This window comes from Emys orbicularis, chromosome 12, assembly GCF_028017835.1.
Source record: "Emys orbicularis isolate rEmyOrb1 chromosome 12, rEmyOrb1.hap1, whole genome shotgun sequence".
Classification (NCBI taxonomy): domain Eukaryota; kingdom Metazoa; phylum Chordata; order Testudines; family Emydidae; genus Emys; species Emys orbicularis.
Genome location: NC_088694.1, coordinates 41,290,224 through 41,312,262, shown reverse-complemented (window position 1 = coordinate 41,312,262; position 22,039 = coordinate 41,290,224). Strand labels below are relative to the sequence as shown.

Here is a 22,039-nt window from a genome sequence, read left to right as displayed (position 1 = left end):
CCGTCCTTTCAATAAGCAAAATAGATATATCTCCTTCAGTCTCTGCCAGGAGGCAGTTTTCTCTCCCATTAATCAATCTTCTACCCTTTCCCTGAGAACTTTCCATTTACGAAATATAAATTTAATGTAGGGACACCAGGACCGGGAACATAATTCCAGTAATGGTCTCACCAGTGTTTTATACATTTACACTCCTGTGAGTGTAAGGAGAATTAATCCTTCACCGGAGTTACTCATGATTTGTGCCTGGCTGAGAGGAGAATATTTAAGGCATTTCAGACAAGAATATATTGTATTTCAAATAAGAACAGAGATGTACAATTTCCCCACCCCAGAGTCTCTCAAGCACAACACACAACAGCATCAACCCATAGACGTTACTTGAGGGAACATTTTCCTGCCTATTGTATTCCTGAGAGCACATTTTATCTCCTTGTTCCTCAGGCTGTCAATAACAGGATTAAATGTTGGAGTCATCACCGTGTATACCAGGGAAAGGAACCTGTTACTGCCCTGGGACTGCACTGAACTGGGCTGCATATAAATAAAAGTGCCAGTCCCATAGAAGAGAGAAACCACAATGAGATGTGAGGAGCAGGTGGAGAAGGCTTTGTGTCTGCCTTCAGCTGAGGGCAACTTCAGGATGGTGGAGATGATGAGGCCGTATGACAAGAGGATGAGCAAAAATGGGGCCAGGATAAAGAGAACTGTGGTGGTAGTAATGGCAGCTTCATTCTTGTGGGTGTCGGTGGAGGCCAGTCTCAGCACAGGGAAAACGTCACAGAAGAAATGGCTGATTCTATTAGACCTACAGCAAGGCAGTGTAAATATCGAAATGGTGTGTCCAAAACCTACCAGGATACCAATGATCCAGGAACCGGCTGCCATCCGAGCACAAACCATCTGCTTCATCCTGAGGGTGTATTGCAGGTGGTAGCATATGGCCACGTATCGGTCATACGCCATGACAGAGAGGAGGCAGCACTCAGTGATACCAAAGAGAACGAAGAGACATCTGAGCACCACAGCCTGCAAAGGAGATAGACTGGGTCTCCGAGATCAGGTTCACCAGCATCTTGGGCAGGGTGACCGAGGTGTAGCAGATCTCCAGGAAGGATAAATTCCTGAGGAAGACATACATGGGGGTCTGAAGGGTAGAGTCTGTGATTGTGACGATAACAATCTGAGTGTTCCCCACCAGGGCCATCACTTAGAAGGTGAACACCAGCACAAAGGGTACGACTTGCAGTGACTGGAAATCGGAGAATCCCAGCAACTCTATCTCAGTCACAGAAGTCAGGTTGTAATTCCCCATGTCCTCAATACTCTTTAGCAGAGACCCTTGGAACCTGAAAACAAAGGGAAGCAATTTCTGATATTAGATACAGATGTAGTTGGCAGGTGGGGGAAATGATGGAACTATTCTTTTTTGCAACATGCCATTTAGCTGAAATCAAAATATGTTGCAGGAATGGGCCAGTTTTGACAAAACATTCAACAGAAATAATTTGCAACGAGTTAAATCAAAATGGATTATTTTGTTTATAGACTTTCCCATATCATTTTGTTCCGACGTTCTTATTTCATTTTATTTTCACTTTTATGTGATATTGGGTACAAAGTATTAATGCTTAAATACTAAAATAACATTTAAAAACAATATTAGATTTATATATTATACACAAAACAATATATGGTATTTTCTACTCTGTTTTATATAATATTATAATTGCAATGGTTTGGAATTATTGAAATGAAACTTTTCAATAATGTCACTTTGATCTATCTGGATTATTTTTTTCACAATATCCACTTCATGAAAAATTTCAAAATATTCCAATTCAGGATGCAAACAAATTTTGAAATGTCCATATTTCCCCCCAAAAAACAGGAGTACTTGTGGCACCTTAGAGACTAACAAATTTATCAGAGCATAAGTTTTCGTGGGCTACAACCCACTTCTTCGGATGCATATTTCCCAGAAGATAGAAATTCCATTTTCTAACCACCTCTAGTTCAATATTCTCATCATGTAATAAATTAATCAAAATGACCAGAGATGGACCTTCAGTGGAACCTAAGAAGTGAAGAACCCATTGTGGGGGTTTGAAATCTGGTTTAAACTGGGGCTCCAACCTGCAAATTAATAACTGGTTGTCTGTGTATCTCAGAAAGAAAGGGAATCAGTCAGAGAAGCTTTGCCCACTGAGATCCATCCTAGGGTTCACAATGGAAACAGTAATTATGCAAGACATTAAAATTTTTCTATTTAAAAACAATTTTGCCCCCTCTCTGCAATCCTCAGGGGCAGTCAGATAATTCTGAAAATTGGATAGCACAAGCAGGGGCTTCTTTGTGGAAATTTCCAGGATTTTAGAAAAAGGGGGTCATGAGATTTAGCAAGCTGAACATTCATTCCTTTTAAAATGTGCTTGCTGCATAGATACTCCGTATATATACGTATGTACATATATATGCATGTGACTGTGTGCGTATATGCATGAGAGAGAGCAAAGTGAGCATCTATCAGAAGGGCTATGGAATAAAATATGATTAAACCTGAGTTTCTCTCCTTTGCTTTCTCTCAAATACAACTCCAATAGAGCACCAATACAGATCTCTTTGTGAGGGCCACATCCAAACTAATGGCATGTCTTAATAAGCAATGCTGCATTAAGTGATAGCTCACACCTCCATTTTCCATTAGCAAAATCCAGAGGACCTTACTCAGGTATTACTGAATCCTTTCTCTGTTCAAAGTGTATGGGATTTTTTTCCTGAGTGCGTGAAATCTGAACAGAGAACCCAGGTTTGCCTTACCGTTATCCTTGAGGCAGGTCATCAGTTTTTATATATTCCTGATTTAAATTGGAGTAAGCCCTGAGTATATATGAGCAGGGATATCAGAAGTCCTTCTTGTTCTTCTTCTGTTCATTTTCTAACAGTTGCATTGGTAGCCTTTGTTAAACTGACCTTATGTCTTTATCCTCACAGTGGGCATAAGACAGGAAGCACTCCCTGCTCAGACAAATCAAAATCCTTCTTTCTGGATCTGTCTGGAACAATTCCAATGGTCAGAGAGGCCATCCCTACTCCTCAGTCCATTCCATACTCAAGCTACCTGTCAAGCAGGGGATAACAATGTTGATTTTGCTTGGTTGGATTTGCAGACTCTGAACCTCCCAACACATTTCACAAGTGACCAAACTAAACACTTGGGGCTCTCCACTGCCTTCTCACCTGGGCTGAATTCTCAAGAAAAATCAGTTAATAGAAGTCAATGTAGCACCTCCATTACCTGTCACTCCCTAGCAGACTTGTATGATCTGAGTTTTGAAAGCACCAGCCACTGGCTTAACTCTGCTCCCACTGAAGACCACAGGAGTTTTACTATTGTCTTGAGTGGAAGAAGAGGTAGGCCAGTGCTGATTTTGGAAAATGAGGGTCTTCTTAATTCTTTCAGGACTGTTGAGCTGTTGGATGAGCAAACACTTGAAAGCAGAATTGTTCATAAAACCCTGTGAGTTTTGCCATTGATTTCAATTGATACATGATTTCACCCAGAGAATTTCAATCCAGAAGGCACCATTGAGATCATTTAGACTGACTCACTGTGTAACACAGACCAGAGAACTAATCACACAGCCTTCTTTGCCCCATCAGTCCCTTAGTAAGTATAAAATGGAACCAATTCTATCCACTCCTACCTCAGGAAGAAAGAATGTCTCTCTTCCTCTATGTCTGCTTCTGCATCTGAGTAATTAAGCACTGAAGAGGAGCTTTTAAAATTGCTTCTAGATGATCTCATCACCAAAAGAGAGGAGACAGCATTTCCCCGTAACAACGTCACCAAGCAAAACATGTTTGTTATCTCTAAGTTAGAGTTGGAGAACAAACACTGCCTTGGGAGCCCTGGAGACCTCTCTGCATAACTCAGGTCCAGCAGAGCTTCTATTGACTATGACTGGAAAGTCCTCTGGGACTGAGAGTGGAATTCTGTCTTCATGCTCCCTTCAGTCTATGGACTCTGCTTAGAATTTCAAAACCAGAGTCAGTAAATGCTAGCTGTAAGAGCATTGTATAGTGGCATACACACTTCCACATTAGTAACTGACCAAAAAATCATCTAAAAAGGCTAGGCATCCAGCTCCCATGGCAAGTCAATGGTAATTAGCTGCCTATATCTCTTTGTGTGTATCTATACATCAATCTAAGTTTTGTTAGGCATCCACCTAGGTCCACAGATTTATGGCAGTGGGGCGCATGCTAGCACACTAAAAATAGCTTTGTAGACAGTGTTGTGACATTAGGTTTCAGGGCCCAAGCGCCAGCCCATGACACCATGTCTACATAGCTATTCTTAGCATGAGGCCTGCTAGTCCGAGTCTGTGGACCAGGCTCCAAGATGCCCTGATGGGCTTTTTAAAATCCTACTGGTGGTGAGATCCACAAACAGATTTAGGCACCTAACTGCTTCTTTATGGGCCTAAGTCCAACATTAATATTTCCGGGTGGTTCTGGCCCCAGAACCTCCCACAGATATGGGGAGCAAGTCTTTGTAAGGGGAAAGTAGCACACTGCGATGGACAAGGCCTGGCAATGAGAGTGAAGCCCCTTGGGATTGTTACCCTGAAAAATGAGTTTTGGGGTGCTGCTACACTAACCTGCCTATTGCCTGCTTAAATTGTTTTTTCCTGAGGTAAAATTTCCCATGGTTTCTAAGGAATCACTCAAAGGACACGGATTCCAACAAAGTAATTGACACAGGCAGTAATCCTTCCAAAACAAAGTATCTTTTTACTAAAATAGCTAATAATCCCTAATACAGTTTATCCAAAAAATCTTAAACAATGCACAATAAATCCCTGACAATACAGACCCCTTACTGCAAGTTAAAAGAGCACTTGAACTACAATACCATATACTTCAAATGATACTAAGCAAAGCAATTTGTTGCAAGTGGCCCATTTGCAACAAATTGCTGACAGCAGATCTTAAGTTGCTTTTAAAGTTTACATAGATAAAATACAAGTAAAACGCGTGCACACACCTCAAGCAATATATAATAAATACTATAAAAACTATACTAAACTATACTTATACTAAACTGTAATTAAAGAATATCAAGCTTACTCTATAAATCCGTTGCTGCTTTCCTTTAAAAATCAAAGCACTGTTCTGTTCCACTCCAGCTTTCTCCTTTCTGCAGCAGTTTGTCTGTGTCTTTTCTTGCTGGGTCTTTGGCTCCTCCAGCATGGGTCTTGCCTTCTCAGATGCAGGCTTCAGACTCTTGAAAATGCTGCTGGCAGCTGGCTTTTTATGGTACATTGTAGCTCTGTCTTATATAGCTTCCGATTCTTGGCTACAGTTACCTCACTTGCACATGCTCAGTCTTGACCATTACCTCAGAATTCTGATTGACAGTTCTGACCTTTAAAACAAGTTGTTGCAGGTCTGAGTGGGTTCTGACCAGCTAAGGCCTTAACTGTCTGACCTCTTTGTCACCCCTCCCTTTGCTGCATGTGCTCACTGTTGTTGTTTACTTCAAGTTAGGACTCTGCTGACCCCTACACACACTTGGCTTTTTGCCAAGGTGCCATCTTGGAAATTCTGAGCTTTCTGACAGGGCTTTTGTTTTTTAAATTTCAAGAAATCCTAAGTTCTCACTGAGCATGGTCAGGGTCCGCAGCGTCCATCTCAGAGTGAAGTGATTTTTGCTTATTCAGAGTTGAGATCAGAAATACAAAAATAGAGACTGGAGACTTTTTTCTGGTGATAGGATCTGTTCCCATGTCATTTGCTGGCTCACTGGGTGATATTGAGTTAGTGATTTCAACTCGTTTTGGCCCAATTTCACCGTCTGTAAAATGGAGATCATGTTACCTATCTCTCTATTTAAATTGTATTGAGGTCTACAGATGAAAAACACTAGGAAAAAGTTTGCTTCTCCATTCATGTAAAGAGGAATTTTGCTTGATTTAGGAGTACATGAATGGGCACTTTGCAATTAAGTCCCTTAGGTGTCCAATTGTGGCAATATAAACTTCTAATTCTCATGTCTAATTAGTTGATGTGGTTGATGCAGAGGAGGCTGGATGATTCTGGGTCTCAGAGAGGTACCCACAAAGGGAACCAGATTAGTTTTGTTCTTAAGGCTGGTGGGTGAGGTGTTTGGGATGACTTTCAGAGTCAGAATGAAATGACAATTCATGCCAAAGAGACTTTACCAATGGCAAAGTGAGGCTGATTCTCAGTGGATGTAAATCTTCAGTGGAGCAATGTCATTTCACAACACCTGCAGATCTGGACCATTTATTTCAATGGAGGTTCTCTGATTTACCCCAGCTGGGGAGTTGAGCCAGAGTGTGACTATGCTGTGTTTACACCAGACTAATTTGATTAGGTTTAGTGGAAATACTGCTGATTTCATCTTTTTCTTTTCTCCCCTCCTCTCAGTGGCATCTGATCACCTGCTCCCATTCAGGCTTAGAATATTTTATTTGTAAAACATATTTTTTTAAAGAAACAGTTCAAACCTGCTTCCATTTAAGTCAAAAGGAATTTTGATTTTAAAGGGGAGTAGAATCCAGCCCAAACATTGATTAATTCAAGGAAATAATAGTGTGTCTCCTTCACTTGCAGTTTCCAGTAGCCAAGACAGGAGAGTAATTCAGTTTTGGGATGCCACTAGAAAACAGAAGACTCCTTCATTCATATGAGTTCTTTCTCATGTTTTGACAGTGATTTCTTTGAATCCACATTAACTAGTCAGGATGATCCTGATTCTTTCCTATCTGGCATATGCTGGTTTTCTTGAACATTTTCCATTTTTTGAAAGGAAAAAAAATTGAAATCTGAAAAACCAAAAAAATTCAGTTTTTGAAATTGAATTTTCCCCCAATCATAATTTCCTTGCCCCTTTTATAAGTGCAAAATGGGAAAAGGAGGAAAGAAGGGCATGAGAGGGAAAAATGGAATGGATGGATGGAAGGAAAAAAATGTTAAACATGAAAAGTTTTCCAAAATGTTCATTTCTCAACCAGAAAAAATTTCACAATGATCCAAAGAGCTTGATATTCAAGATTGTCTCATCTCACTATGACACAACAGTGATGGTTTGGTGTCAGGGAACGACTGCCAAAACTTCAGATTTTCTTTTTTTTTTTTAATGTTTGTATTGCTTCTCCCTACCAAAAATACAATACAATAAAATAAAATCTAGGAGTAATGAAATTATGTTTTCAATTTTAGTCATTTTGGTTTTTTATACAACCCCTTTCCCTCCCAAAGAAAAGATCTATGAAAATGGATGTATTTATTTTGTGAAAAATTGTTAATTTGAAATGCAATGGCCCATCAAAATAACACTTAGATCACATATACACTGTGGGGATCATAACACCATAGCTATGGCTCTGTAGCCATGCTGTCATAATCCTATGGTGTAGAGTAGGTGCATCCTACAGAGACAGAAGGTGTTTTTTCATTGTTGTAGTGTTACTTAAATCCAAAGCTCTCAGTAACTTTACTCTCTGTGAGGCAGTATCAGGACAAACCAAGGGAGACGCAGTGCCTCTGTCTGCTATATGGCTGACCCAAACAAATCAAAATGAAGTGCTTTCACTTAAAGCCAGCATGTTATTACTCTCCAGCCCTCTCACCAGAATGCCTTTACTCAAAGTCTGTGGTTTATTTAGTCTCAAGCACATGCAAACACAATAGATTATAGAGCACCTCCAAACAATAGTTACCCAGGGTCTGGAGGGATCTTGAATGGTCAAAGGACAAGGTTCAAGTGGCCAGCTATCACCTGTTTCCAGGGATTACAAGAGATGTCCAGAAGGTCAAATCCAAATTCCTCAGACCTATCTACCCCTTTTATGTTAGTAACCGCTACAATTACATCAACAACATGTCAATCAAAGCAAAACTATGAAGCAAGCATTTTTAACCCATTAGTTATACAGATGTGTTTTTGCAGCATCTGCAGTCTCATGGGCAACAATACACACACACACACATGAAGTCAAATATAGATAGACTTCCTGTTTTTCACAGATGCTTACCCCAGCATATCAGAGAGGACACAGTCAGGCCCTCTTCTCATGATTGGCCCCTCCCTCTCAGCTTTGCCTTAGTGATGATAGGCTGGTACAAAGGCCTTACAGGTGCTACTCTTGGCAATAAGCAAAATAATTGATAGTCCATCCTAAAAGTTGATAGTGGCTTGAGCACCTGGCTGGTTGCTAAAAATGACCCTCATCAGTAGGAACACCACTTCCCCAAGTGACATTAGCTAGTCTGATGGCAGCATTTTTCCAATGATGTAGCTGCACCTACACCAAGGGTTAGGTTGGCATAGCTACAGCACTCAGGAGTGTGGTTTTTTCACATCACTGAGCGCTGTACCTAGGTTGACCTAAATTTTAAGCGTAGACCAGGCCTTAAATGGAAAATATCCACCCAGCTCTAGCGATGTTTGCAGTTTTGTTCAGGTGAAAGTTAACAATTCTCTTTGAACTGATGCAAAGCTCAGGTCTAGATTGGGACTTGGCCTCATCTGAAGTCCAAGGGAGAGGAAACCCCTTTTTAGCATTCTATGTTGGCCTCAGTCAGGGCATGAAGGAATGTTATCACTTACCCTCGTACCCTCCCTCCCCCCCAAAAAGATGGACTGGCCTTTTAATGGAAAAGCTTTCACACCAAGCACATACATAAGAGAAGTAGCAGTAAGAGGATAGGTATTAAGATTTTTGGTCACCCTTTTTAGCATACGTAGAGGAGGAGGATGCCTCCGCCAGCAAGCCAGAATCTTTAGCCAAGTTCTTTGGATATTAGCTTGATCCTGAACAAATAACATGTAATGTGCACTGTAGTATGTTAACATTTCATTGTAACTTTGCCTTAATAAAAGTTTCAAACATAAATAAATAGCAGTGTGGCTGTAGCAGCTCAGGTTAGCAATGCACCTACCTCCCAGGGTCCCCAGCCTGCACTGAAGCCCATGCCTCCATGTCTACATTGCTGTTTTTAGCTGTGCTATTGCAGGTGTGTCAACCTGTGCTTCAGTCACACCTCACACTGCAGTTGAGACATACCCTCACTTGCACGAGGCTAGCTCCAGTGAGGGTATGTGTACATGCACTCCAAGGCCAGCTTGAGTGAAGTAACCTGAGTGCACTAACTCTAGCCAGCTGTTGCAGTGAAGACAAGTCCTTTCACAAATTCACCCTCATTCTGTGAGGTAGGGAAGTGCTATTAACCCCATTTCACAGATGGGAAACTGAGACACCAAGAGACTAAAGGAAAAACTTTCAAAAGTTCCTAAAGGCCAGATTGTTAGAAGTATTTAGGTACCTAAAGATGCACATAGACACCTACTGAGATTTTCAAAAGAACCTAAGCATGTCTGGTGACTGACTCCCATTGACATCCACAGGCGTAGGAGCAGCTTACATCCCTTTGTAAATAAACCATGATGTCTGGGGCTTTGAAAGGGGAGTACATGGGATAGGCACCTGTAGCAGGGTGGTTACCCGCTCCTGCCCTGTGCTGGTGAGTCGTTGCCCCACCACAAGTGGTGGAGAATGTAGGCACATGCGGTCCGCCCCTGATACAAGGGGCAGGGCAAGGGCTGTGGGACTATTGCCCGGATCTGGAACTTGAGCGACCGAGGGAGGAGAAAATGGACTTTTATTGGAGGGCCTGGGTGACCCAGCTTGCCAAGCAGCAGAGGGGGTTGTTCTGGCGGCTGCGGGGGTGGATACCTGGACCATATGAGAGACCAGGCACCAAGGGCGGGAGGCCAGGGCCTGGATCCAAGAACTGTTTTGCCTGAGAATGGAGTGTCCCTACCGGGATAGAGCACACAGGCCTCACCCGGAAAAAGCAGGAGCTGGGCAAGCAACCCCTGTGAGGTCAAAAGGGGGGCCACAAACTTGTTGGGCCTGCAAGAAGCCTGGGCACATAAGGTGGGAGTGGTCTCAGGGGACTTGCAGGGTCCAGGCTAGCCCTAAGGGAAGGGCTAAGCCTGAAATAGACAATGTGAAGGCCGTGGCCAAGGGAAGGCACAAGAGGTGTTTCCAGTGCCACAACGAGGGTCACCTAAAAAGGCATTGCCCCTTTAGGAAAAGGGGGGTGTGCTGACCAAGGGGCCCAGTCTGAGCCTGACCAAGCTGGAGGGACAGGCAAGGTTGGGGCCCCAAACAAGGAACTGTCGGGGTCAGAGAGGCCCCAGACAAAATGGGGAACCCATGCGGGAGCTGGGAGGGCTACGGTGGGGACCCAGATGGTAATAGAAGGAAGCAGGTGGCTCCATATAGTGGAGAGCCTGTGGCAGGAGAGGGATTCCCTGCAGGCCCAGCTGCAAGGGAAGCTGGGGCAATAGGGAGTCCCCCCCACCCCCGTGAATATTCTTAAGGGGGAGGGTGTGTAGAGGGGTGGTTACCTGCTCCTGCCCTGAAGGACTTAAAACAGCCTGGGGAGAGGGCTGTGGCAGGGGAAAAGCTGGGCTGATTTGGAAAGCCCAGTGCAATCAGGGCCCAGCTGGCCCTTATAAGAGGGCGGTGGGCCAGAACGACAGACACACACTCTCTAGCTTCCTAAAGAGGGAAGGATCTGGCTGCCTAAGAAGCCGAGGAGGGTACCTAGGGTGGAGAAGTCCTGGGGAAGGGCAGAGGGAGCTGGGGAGCTCCAGCGTAGCAAAGCCCCAGGCTGCACGCCAAGTTAAGGGCAGAGGGGCAGCCCAGGAATAGGCAGAGGCAGCTGGTCCAACCCCCCCTTGCCAATGATGAGTGGTTAACAGACTGCCATCTGCCCCAGTGAGCGGGGGCTAAATGGAGGCTGGCAGTAGCCACTGAGACAAGGTGGGGATAGGGGTTTGGGGCTGCCGCTGGGAGGGGAGACCCAGAGCGAGGGGGTTGCTGTGGTGGGCAGAACCCCTGGGCAAAGGGCACTGGGGTCCGGTAAGGACACAGGGCCAGTGGCAGATGAGACATCAGCCAGCAGAGGGTGCTCCAGAGCTGGAAAAGAGCTAATTCCCTGGACAACCAGCAGAAGGCACCGCACCGGTGAGTCGTTGCCCCACCACAGCACCCAAATGTCTTTGGATATGAGTTAGGCACTTCCCATAGACCTCTTCTGGAAATTCTAGATGCAATACCCTGGCCATTTGAAAAATCTTCTCTCTTCCCAGTTGATGAGCATCATATGCTGTTTCATGTTTCATCAACAAGGCGACTTGTCGATCCTTTATATTTTTTGTTTATTTTATTCATTTATTTTTGCAGTTTTAGTTCAGAATATATTTTAAAATCCCATTACTGGTTAGTGTATTATGATAATATGCAACGCTGGTAAGAACTGGCTAGTTCCATAGCACAGGGAAATCTGACATGTTTAATTTTTCATTCCAAATCAGAAGAAAACAAAACATTTTTTCCTGTCAAACAAAATGTTCAAAATCTTTGGTATGGGTCAATCAAAATGAAGTTTTATAGACTCAATACAGCTACAAGCATAGCTGAGAGCTCTTTTTGTTCAGAATATCACCAGGTTCAGTCATCACTGGGATTCACGGTCTGTTACCATCCACTTTTTAAGTTCCCAGCCATTTTAACTTTACAAAACACACCCCATGCAACAGTGAGGCATGTACCATGCCAATAATTCTAGACCATTGTGATATTACTGGTAACTCAATCAATCACCACACTTACTCACCATCTGGATGCAACAATTTCATTGGTTGTATGAGGGAGATTGCATAAATGGAGTATTACTTGGTCAAAGTGCCAGAGTACTTCAAAATCACTCACACAAGAACCCAACCAGCATACACAAGAACCCCAACCAAACATATCCCCTCACCACCGCACACAGGCCTCATTCACCACCCACTCAAATCCACACACCAGAATGACTCTATAGCTTGGTAATTAAGATACTCACTTAGAAGGTAGCAGATCTAGATTCAAAGCTTCTCTTTGATTCAAATGAGTGCCTTAATCACCAGACTACAGAGTCATGCTCTCACTTTGGCCGAAGGCTGTGAGGTGTGTGCATCTGTGAGTCTGTGATTGTGGCACAAGGCCTGTAACTGGCTTTGCACCTGTGTATTTCTATGTATATTAGGGAATGTGCGCTATATATATATGCATTGTTTGTGTGTGTATGTAGTGTCTCTGATCCTTTCTATATTAATGTTTTTTAATATTCATAAATTGTGTTTTTTGCTGTGTTGCTATGTCAATTGCAGTGAGTGTGCCTCTAAGTCTTCCTATGTATATTTGTTTGTATGCAGATGTGTATTTTTGTGCACTTGTGTCTGAGGTTTCAAAAATACCAGCCAAAATGAACAGCCCCATTTTTAGAGATAGAGTAATAAGAGAACCAGGAATAGAACTTGTGTGATGAGGGTCTCAATTTGAAATAAAAGCCACAGGGTGACCTCTTTTTTTAGTGAAGCTGGCTTAGGTTTACACCAAAATAACTGAGAGAAGACTCTGTCCCATTTAGTTTCAATGGACTGTAATTTCTCTAGTATTCTGTCATAAACAGAGAGTTAAGGGTTAATGCCTCTTTTACCTGTAAAGGGTTAAGAAGTTCACCTAGCCTAGCTGACACCTGACCAGAGGAACCAATGGGGGGACAAGGTGGTTCAAAAGGAAGGAGGGAAGTTCCCTTTGTTTAGTTTCAGTTTAAGTTTTGACAGGAGTGGGAAAGCTCCAGAATTCAGCCTCTTATCAAGTAGTGAGTATTAGTGAAGGAAATAAATAGGTTTATATTTATTTCTTTGTAACTTGTCTTGGGCATTAGGGAATAATCAAACTGGGTATTTTTTGTGTAACTAAGTTTTTGCCCAGGGGGACATCCTCTGTGTTTTGAATCTGTTGTCTGTGAGAGTAGCTGGTATGCTAATCTCTCCCAGAGGTTTGTCTTTTACTTTTCTTTTCTTTAATTAAAAGTCTTATTTTTAAGAACCTGATTGATTTTTCCTTGTTTTAAGATCCAAGGAGGTTGGATCTGGGCTCACCAGGGGAGAGGAGGCGGGATTGTTAAATTCTCCTTGTGTTAAGATCTAAGGGTTTGGATCGGTGTTCACCAGGAAATTGGTGAAGAAGTCTCTCAAGACTACCCAGGGAAAGGAGTTAGAACTTGGGAGTGGTGGCAGCAAAACCAGATCTAAGTTGGTAATTCAGTTTAGAGGTCCCCATATCTGTACTCTAAAGTCCAGAGTGGGGTGTGAAACCTATGACAGCCTCTTTTACCTGTAAAGGGTTAAGAAGTTCACCTAGCCTAGTGACACCTGACCAGAGGAACCAATGGGGGGATAAGATGTTTCAAAAGGAAGGAGGGAAGTTTCCTTTGTTTAGTTTCAGTTTACGTTTTGACCGGAGTGGTAAAGCTCCAGAATTCAGCCTCTTATCAAGTAGTGAGTATTAGTGAAGTAAATAAATAGGTTTATGTTTATTTCTTTGTAACTTGTCTTGGGCATTAGGGTGTTAATCAAATTGGGTATTCTTTTGTGTAACTAAGTTTTTGCCCAGGTGAACATCCTCTGTGTTTTGAATCTGTTGTCTGTGAGAGTAGCTGGTATGCTAATCTCTCCCAGAGGTTTGTCTTTTACCTTTCTTTTCTTTAATTAAAAGTCTTATTTTTAAGAACCTGATTGATTTTTCCTTGTTTTAAGATCCAAGGGGGTTGGATCTGGACTCACCAGGAATTGGTGGGGGAAAGAAGGGGGGATGGTTAAATTCTCCTTGTGTTAAGATCCAAGGGTTTGGATCGCTGTTCACCAGGAAATTGGTGAAGAAGTCTCTCAAGGCTACCCAGGGAAAGGAGTTAGAACTTGGTAGTGGTGGCAGCAAGACCAGATCTATGTTGGTAATTGAGCTTAGGGGTTCACATGCAGGTCCCCATATCTGTACTCTAAAGTTCAGAGTGGGTGTGAAACCTATGACATATTCCTAATACATCAAAACCCAAGTATTTATTGATGTCAAACAACTACTCTGGTGAATAACATCAGTCAAGTGTGTTTGTGTAGGCAGAACAGCGGTGCAATTGGACAGGGGAAATTTCCCATATCTGTATTCATTGTTTAATATATATATATATATATGAAAAACACTGCAAATAAAATCCTGAGATTTTTTTTCATATTTTTTGTTTATTGGTCAAAATTTCACATTTTGAAAACTATCAACAATTCTATTAACTGGTCAGAACAGAGCAAAACAAATGTTCTAAATTTCTGAGGAAAAAAAATGTAGTTTTTTTAAAAAAAGATTTGGAGGTCCTTTTTCACACAACTCAGTCAACCTGTGGAGCTTGTTTCCTGGGGATGTTGTCTAGGTCAAAAGTATAACTGGGTTCAAGAAAGAATAAGTTAATTTCATAGATGATAGGTCCATCAATGGCTTTTGGCCAAGATGATCAGGGATGCAACCCCATGCTCTGGGTGTCCCTATGCCTCTGATTGCCAGAAGCTGGGACTGGACAACAGTTCATTCACTCAAGTATTCCAATTCAGGATGGAAACAAATTTTAAAATGTCCATATTTCCCAGAAGATAGAAATTCCATTTTCCAACCATCTCTAGTTCAATATTCTTATCATGTAATAAATTAATCTTAATGACCAGAGATGGACCTTCAGTGGAACCTAAGATCTGAAGAACCCATTTTGAGGGTTTGAAATCTGGTTTAAACTGGGGCTCCAACCTGCAAATTAATGCACTAGAACAGGCTGTCTGTGTACCTCAGAAAGTAAGTGAATCAATCAGAGAAGCTTCTCCCACTGAGTTCTATCTCAGGGTTCGGAATGGACACAGTAATTATGCGAGACCTTAAAATGTTTCTATTTAAAAACAATTTTGCCCCTTCTTCGCAATCCTCAGGGGCAGTCAGATAATTCTGAAAATTGGATAGCACAAGCAGGGGCTTCTTTGTGGAAATTTCTAGGTTTTTTGAAAAAGAGGACCATGAGATTTAGCAAGCTGAACATTCATTCCTTTTAAAATGTGCTTGCTGCATAGATATTCTGCATATGTATGTATATATGCATGCAAGTGTGTGTGTGTGAGAGAGAGAGAGACAGAGAGCCAAGTGAACATATATTTAGAAGAACTGTGGAATAAAACATCATTAAACCTGTGTTTTTTCTCCTTTGCTTTCTCTCAAATAGAGCTGCAATAGAGCATTGATACAGATCTCTTTGTGAGGGCCACATCCAGACTAATGGCATGTCTTAATGACCAATGCTGCTTTAATTGGTAGCTCACCTCCCTTTTCCATGAGCATAATCCAGAGGATCTTACTGAGGTTTTACTCAATCCTTACTCTTTTCAAAGTGTAGGGGATTTTTTTCCTGAGTGTGTGAAATCTGAACAGAGACCTCAGGTTTGCCTTACTGTGATCCTTGAGGCAGCTCATCAGTTTTTACATATTCCTGATTTAAATTGGAGTAAACCCTGACTATAAATGAGGGAGGACCTCAGGATTCTTCTCCTTCTTTTGTTCATTTTGTAACAGTTGCATTGGCAGCCTTTGTTAGACTGACCTCATGGGGGCCAAAGACAGGCAGTACTCTCTGCTCAGACAAATCAAAATCCTTCTTCCCAGATCTGGCTGGAACAATTCTAATGATCAGAGAGGTCGTCCCTACTCCCCAGTCCATGCCACCCTTAGGCTACCTGTCAAGCAGGGGATAACAATGTTGATTTTGCTTGGTTGGATTTGCAGACTCTGACCCTCCCAACACGTTTCACAAGTGACCAAATCAAACACTTGGAGCTCTCCACTGCCTTCACTGAACCTTTCATTCTTCCTCACCTGGGCTGAATTTTCAAGAAAAATCACTAAATAGAAATCAATGTAGCACCTCCATTACCTGTCACTCCGTTGCAGACTTGTATTGTCTGAGTTTCAAAAACACCAGCCATTGGCTTAACTGTGCTCCCACTGAAGACCACGGGAGTTTTACCGTTCAATGGGAGAAGAGGTAGGCCAGTGCTGATTTTGGAAATTGAGGGTCTTCTTAGTTCTTTCAGTTCTGTTGATCTGTTGGATGAGCAAATACTTGAAGGTACAACTGTTCATATAACCTTGTGAGTTTTGCCATTGACTTCAATTGATGCAGGATTTCACCCACAGAATTTCAATGCAGAAGGAGCTATTGAAATGATTTAACCTGACCCGCTGTGTAACACAGACCAGAGAACTTCAGATAACCACGCAGTCTGCTTTGTCCCATCAGTCCCTTATTATGTAGAAGATGGAACCAATTCCATCCACTCCTACCTCTTCAAGAAAGAATGTCTCTCTTCCTCTACATCTGCTTCTGCCTCTGAGTAATTAAGTACTGAAGAGGCACTTTTAAAATTGCTTCTAAATGCTGGGGATCTCATGGCCAAAAGAGAGAAGATGTCTCTTCCCCATAAGGACATCACCAAGCGAAACATGTGTGGTATCTCTAAGTGTTGGAGAACAAATACTGCCTTGGGAACCCTGGGGACATCTCTCCATAATTCAGGTCCAGCAGCACTTCCATTGAATCTATGACTGAAAAGCCCTCTGGGACTGAGAGTGGAATTCAGCCTTCATGCTGCCTTCAGTCTATGGACTGTACTTAGAATTTCAAAATCAGAGTCAGTAAATGCTAGCTGTAAGAGCATTGTATAGTGACATACACACTTCCCCATTAGTAACTGACCAAAAAAATAATAATAATCTGAACAGGTTAGGCATCCAGTGCCTATGGAAAGTCAATTGTAATTAGCTGCCTATCTCAGTGTGTATCTGTACATCAATCTAAGTTTTGGTAAGCATCCACCTAGGTTCACAATTTTATGGTAGCAGGGCTTATGCTAGAATGTGAGATGTTGAGTTACAGCTCCTATCAGGCACTGAAGAAGGGTATCCAATTCAAAATATTTCAGCCCTGGGGTATTTGGGTTCTCCCTGCAATGCTCCATGGTAAGCAGAAAATTAGATATATGTATATTTTTTTGTTTGAAAAACAGTTTTGCTGTAAAATTATTCACCAAACTTATTTGACAATAGTTAAGAAGCTGGTGTGCTGAGTCTATCCATGCTTTTCATGCTGATCTAAGTTGTCTCTTTGTTTCTTTTTGCTCCTTCTGTCTGTTTGCTGTATTGTCCTGTTGTCTTATGTCTGACACTTAGACAGTAAGGTCTTTGGGGAAAGGACTGTCTCTTTGTTATGTTGTCGCACATTGATTCCCTGATTTATGACTGGGGCCTCTATTTTCATAGACTTTAAAGCTGGAAGAGAACATTGTGATCATTTAGTCTGATGTCCTACACATCTAGTCTGATGTCCTACACATTGCAGGCCACAGAATGTCACCCACCTACTCCTGTAAAAGGCCCATAACCTCTGGCTGAGTTACTCAAGTCCTCATATCTTGACTTAAAGACTACAGGTTACAGAGAATCCACCATTTACTCTAGTTCAAACCTGAAAGTGACCTGCTCCTCATGGTGCAGAGGAAGCTGAAACCACCCCCCAAGGTCTCTCCCAATCTGACCTGGGGGGAAATTCCTTCCTGACCCCAAATATGGAGGTTAGTTAGATCTTAAGTATGTCAGCAAGAACTACCACATAATTTTCTGTAGTAACTGAGAGCCCTCCCCATCTAGTGTCCCATCTTTGGACGTTGGAGATATTTGGTAATAGCAGTCATGGATGGTCTGTTGCATGTCTGAGTTATTTGACAATCTTGAGGTGTAATTAACAGGCTCAGATAAAATTATTTAATCCAAGATTATCAATCAGAGATTAGTAAAGCACTATTCAGAATGCAGAAAGAATAGATACTTTACCACTCTCTGATGTGAGGATGATGATAAAGAACTGATCCTGTGTCTCTCCTTCACTGTATTTGGAGGGACATGGCAGGTTCATTCCCTGACAAGGTTCCCACACTAGTGTCATTATATAGAGTTTTCAAACAAAGAAAGCTTCTTTGCCACAAGAAAAATATGTTCTGATGTTATTTCTATACATTCAAAGTTTACTTGATTTATGTGTGAAATCATCATTATTTACAACTGAGAGGACTAAAGATTCTTCAAGATAATATATTTCAGTGGCTCTTTCTTCCCCCATAATCATTCTTCCCTGTTGATTCCCCAACAGAAAACATCTGCTGTAACAATAATCCCTTATACGTTTCTCAGTATACTGCTATATGTAAGCATTACATATATGTATATGTAAGGGGATGGTTTCCTTATCAGGAGTTTTATTGGTATGGAGATGCCATGGTTTATAATAAGCAGTCTAACACATAAAATTCTGAATAGGGTTACTTATCAGTTAAGGACCAGTGTTCTGGGTCCTGGAATTCAACATACTCTTTGTTAATAGCCTAAAGATTCTAAAGAATAGTTAATATAGAAATGAATGAAATATACATAAAAAAGGACTAAAAGGGCTAATATTTACTAATAGGTACTAACAGGTCCATATCCCTGTGATGGGATGGACTAGGCCCAAAGGTTCCCTTTTGGAGGCCTCAGAGTTCTGCCACACTCATCCCAGGAAAAGAACAGTGGGAGAGGTCTTCCAAGCGGCCTAGAGTGGTTGTGAGGAAGCAACCAATCAGAGGGACTGCTGGAACAGCCAATAAGGGGCCAGGATGGCCATATAAAAGGAGCTGCAGAAGAAAGAACTGTGTGCCTGGCTGGAAAAGCAGCAGGACCATGGACAGCTAAGTGTGGGCAGGGACCGGGAGACCAAGAGGCTTCTTGCTGGCTGTTAGGACTGAGCCAAAGACAGTTTGCTAGAAGGTGCCAGGGGAGCAATAAGGGAGCTCTTGGCTGGCTGCTGGGACTGAGTAGGGACCTAGCCCCAGGGAGGGCTGCAGGAAGATAGTGTCTCCAGGGAGGAAGCCCTGGAGATATGGCCACATATCAGTACCAGGACTACTTAAAGACTGAGCCTGGGAAGGGCTAGAGAGACACCACCAGAGAGGTACTGAGGTAGGCCCCTGGTGGACTGTATACCCTGGAAGAGGTCTGTTATAGTTCACATGCAGATAGCATGTGTGACTCGGCCGGAGGGCTGAGTCACTAAAAAAATTGCCTGAGAACCACCAAAACTGAAAGACTGCAGACACACCCAATCAGAGGGGATGCTTGTGAGCAGTGGGCTCTGACCCCATTACAATCCTATTGTAGGCAATCTCATCATACCATCCCCTCCCTAAAATTATCAAACTCAGTCTTGAAACAAATTCGGCTTCCCCCCCTCATTACTCCCCTTGGAAGGCCATTCCAGAATTTCACTCCCCTGATGGTTAGAAACTGTCACTTTGTCTAAACATATTGATGTGCCATCATTGATCCTTAACTTAAATAACTCCTCTCCCACCCTGGTGTATATCCCTCTGATTGATTTATAGAGAACAATCATATCTCCCCTCATGCTTCATTTTGTCAACACTAGCTTAATAATAATAATTAATAAATAACTAAAATAAAATGGCTGCATATTAATAATTACTTTTCTATGGAACTAATTCATTACTGATTATTTTGGAAATAATTTTAATAAATTATTCTGAAGAAAAAAAGAAATTAAAAAATCAAGAAACATATAACTCAAGGTAACTTTTAAAACATTTTTACATCTAGTCTCATGACTGTTGCATATATTCTGTTTCACATTTACATTAATTGATTTTTTTCACAAAATACATTTTTCCCTAAAATATTCTTATGGCAGGAGTCAACAGGTGGAGCTTTTGCAGTCTTACAAGGTCTTTTGCTTTGTGTGGAAGCTCTTTGCGATCTTTGAAGTAATTCTCTCTTGTTATTAATTTGGTGATGTAGTTTCTTTTGCAGGGAGCTCTTGCATATAGGAAGAAAATTTACCTAGAGGCAATTTCTGGGACAGAATTGCTCTGTGGGAATCAGATGTTGGTTGTGGGGTTGAGATTTGATAACAGGGATTGCCTATGTGCTGTTTCTGACCCCCTCTGTTCCAGGTCAGGTGTATATTGTGTAAATAAAAAAAGTTAAACCTAGAATCTATGTAACTGGTCTCTCCAAAGGGAATTCAACCCACAGAGGGTCTCATCATTTCATAGATAGCTGATAGGAGCTGCCATTGTTTAGTTCTTCTGACATCTCAGGACCAAGGTGTCTGAAGCTGAGTGCTCAAAAATCAAGGCAGCTGAAACCAAGAGCTACTTTGGAAAATATTGGCCACACTGATTTTCAGTATTGCAAAGGTCTATTCAGGCTACTCCCATGGCTCACTAATTTAAACCTTTCCTTGAAATAGATAAAATTAGAATGTTATTCCCCTCCCACTTCTGCCCATTATTTCTTAGTCTAGGACTATTTATTATTATTATTATTACCTGTTGTCTTTTTTGTTTATTTGCTGCCCATCATTGTGGCATCTTGGCCTGGGATTTTCAAAGGATTCTAAAAGAGAAAGGGACTCTACCCTTATTGCATATGAATGTATTTGTCGCCTAACTTCCTTATATCCATTGAAAACTTCTGCTTCGGTGCTTTCCACCTTTGATAGATCATCACTGGCAAAGTCCTAGTGAACATTTTGGAGTCCTTGGCTCTTTGCCCCTTATGGGTTATAGCAAGCTCTGCTTGGGGCAGGCTCTCTGGGGTGAGAGAATGCTAACTGCTGACTGTGACAGGAAGCCTTCACCTCAGTGATCCTTTACATCTACTCATTCCTAAGGCAATAGATCACGAATTTCACAATGGGAATCAGCAGCGTGTTCAGGACAGAGACTGCTTTGTCCTGCTGACCAGAATAGCTTGGCCTGAGCCATGGGTACATGAAGATCAGAGTCCTGAAGAAGATGGAGACCGCTGTGAGGTGGGGAGTATTGATGGAGAACATCTTGTGCCTGCCTGGAGGGGAGGGGATGTGTCTGTTTGGATGTAACACAATAGCATTTGATTGCCACATCTGATCAATTCCAAAGATTCAGGGAATATTTTAGGCATCAACAGGTAGAATCCAAGTAATTCTGGTGATTCTTGGAAAACCAGCTGGGAGAAAGGGGAACATAGAGAGCTCTGACACCTGCTTTGCACATGCTTCAGCTTCAGCCACCTCTGCAATTGTCTATAGATCAAAGAACCGGGCGATGGCAGCCCTGAACTCCTTTCACCATAACAATACCCCCATTTGAGCTCTGCCTGTCCTCCTAATAGAGTTTAACATGTTGATGCACAGACTGACTCAAATCATAATGGGGGGGTGTCAATTGAGAGGACTGCACACAGAGTCCCTGTCATGAGGGGAGAATGAGGATTCTGGTATGGCAGGAAGAGGGAATGGGGGGGTGTCACAATGTCCTGACATGAGGGAAGGGGTGGGGGTTTCAGGGAGTCCCTGAACTAGAGAGGGATGGGAGGTTGACAATTCGGGAGCTTGTGGGATGGGGGATGGAGGTGTGCGAGCAGGCACTACTAGTTACAGACAGCTTGGCCGATAGAAGCAATGAAACACTTATAAAATGACTTCAGCACAATGTCAAAATAAATATAATTTTAATGGGGACTATGCACCCAATTCCCACAGACGGCTTTGAAATGTCATGCTCATTTGAACAGTGTCCAGTGCAATGAGGCCAGTACTGGGGCTGTGGGTGCTGCTGTAGTACACATGATAAATAATAATGAAATTGTAAAGAACTGATTTGGTTGTAGCTAGGTCTAGAAGCCTGACTTAGCAGTTATTTTCTCCTGGTAATTTTGGTCCTCTACTGTTGGGAGGTAGGCCCTTGTGACTAATGTGTTCTTTTAGATTATTCACAGACCAGGCAAATGGTCAAGCTCAGGTTAGGGTTATTAATTAAAAACTAGGTATCTAAGGTCAAACAGCACAAACACAAACAATGGCACTTACCACCACCTGTTCTGGGGTCCAGTCTGCAGTTCACTCTGTCCCAAGGTGGGCTACGACTCAGAGGATTTATAGGGACCCTTTGTCCTTTGTTTGTCCAATATTATATATTGCAGTTCACTTGTGC

At 42.2% G+C, this 22,039-nt stretch overlaps 1 pseudogene; it reads right to left on the bottom strand.

Annotated features, from left to right (window-relative positions):
• Window positions 1-363: 363 nt before the first annotated feature.
• On the bottom strand, window positions 364-1,207 carry LOC135886205 (olfactory receptor 10A4-like; annotated as a pseudogene).
• Window positions 1,208-22,039: the final 20,832 nt, after the last annotated feature.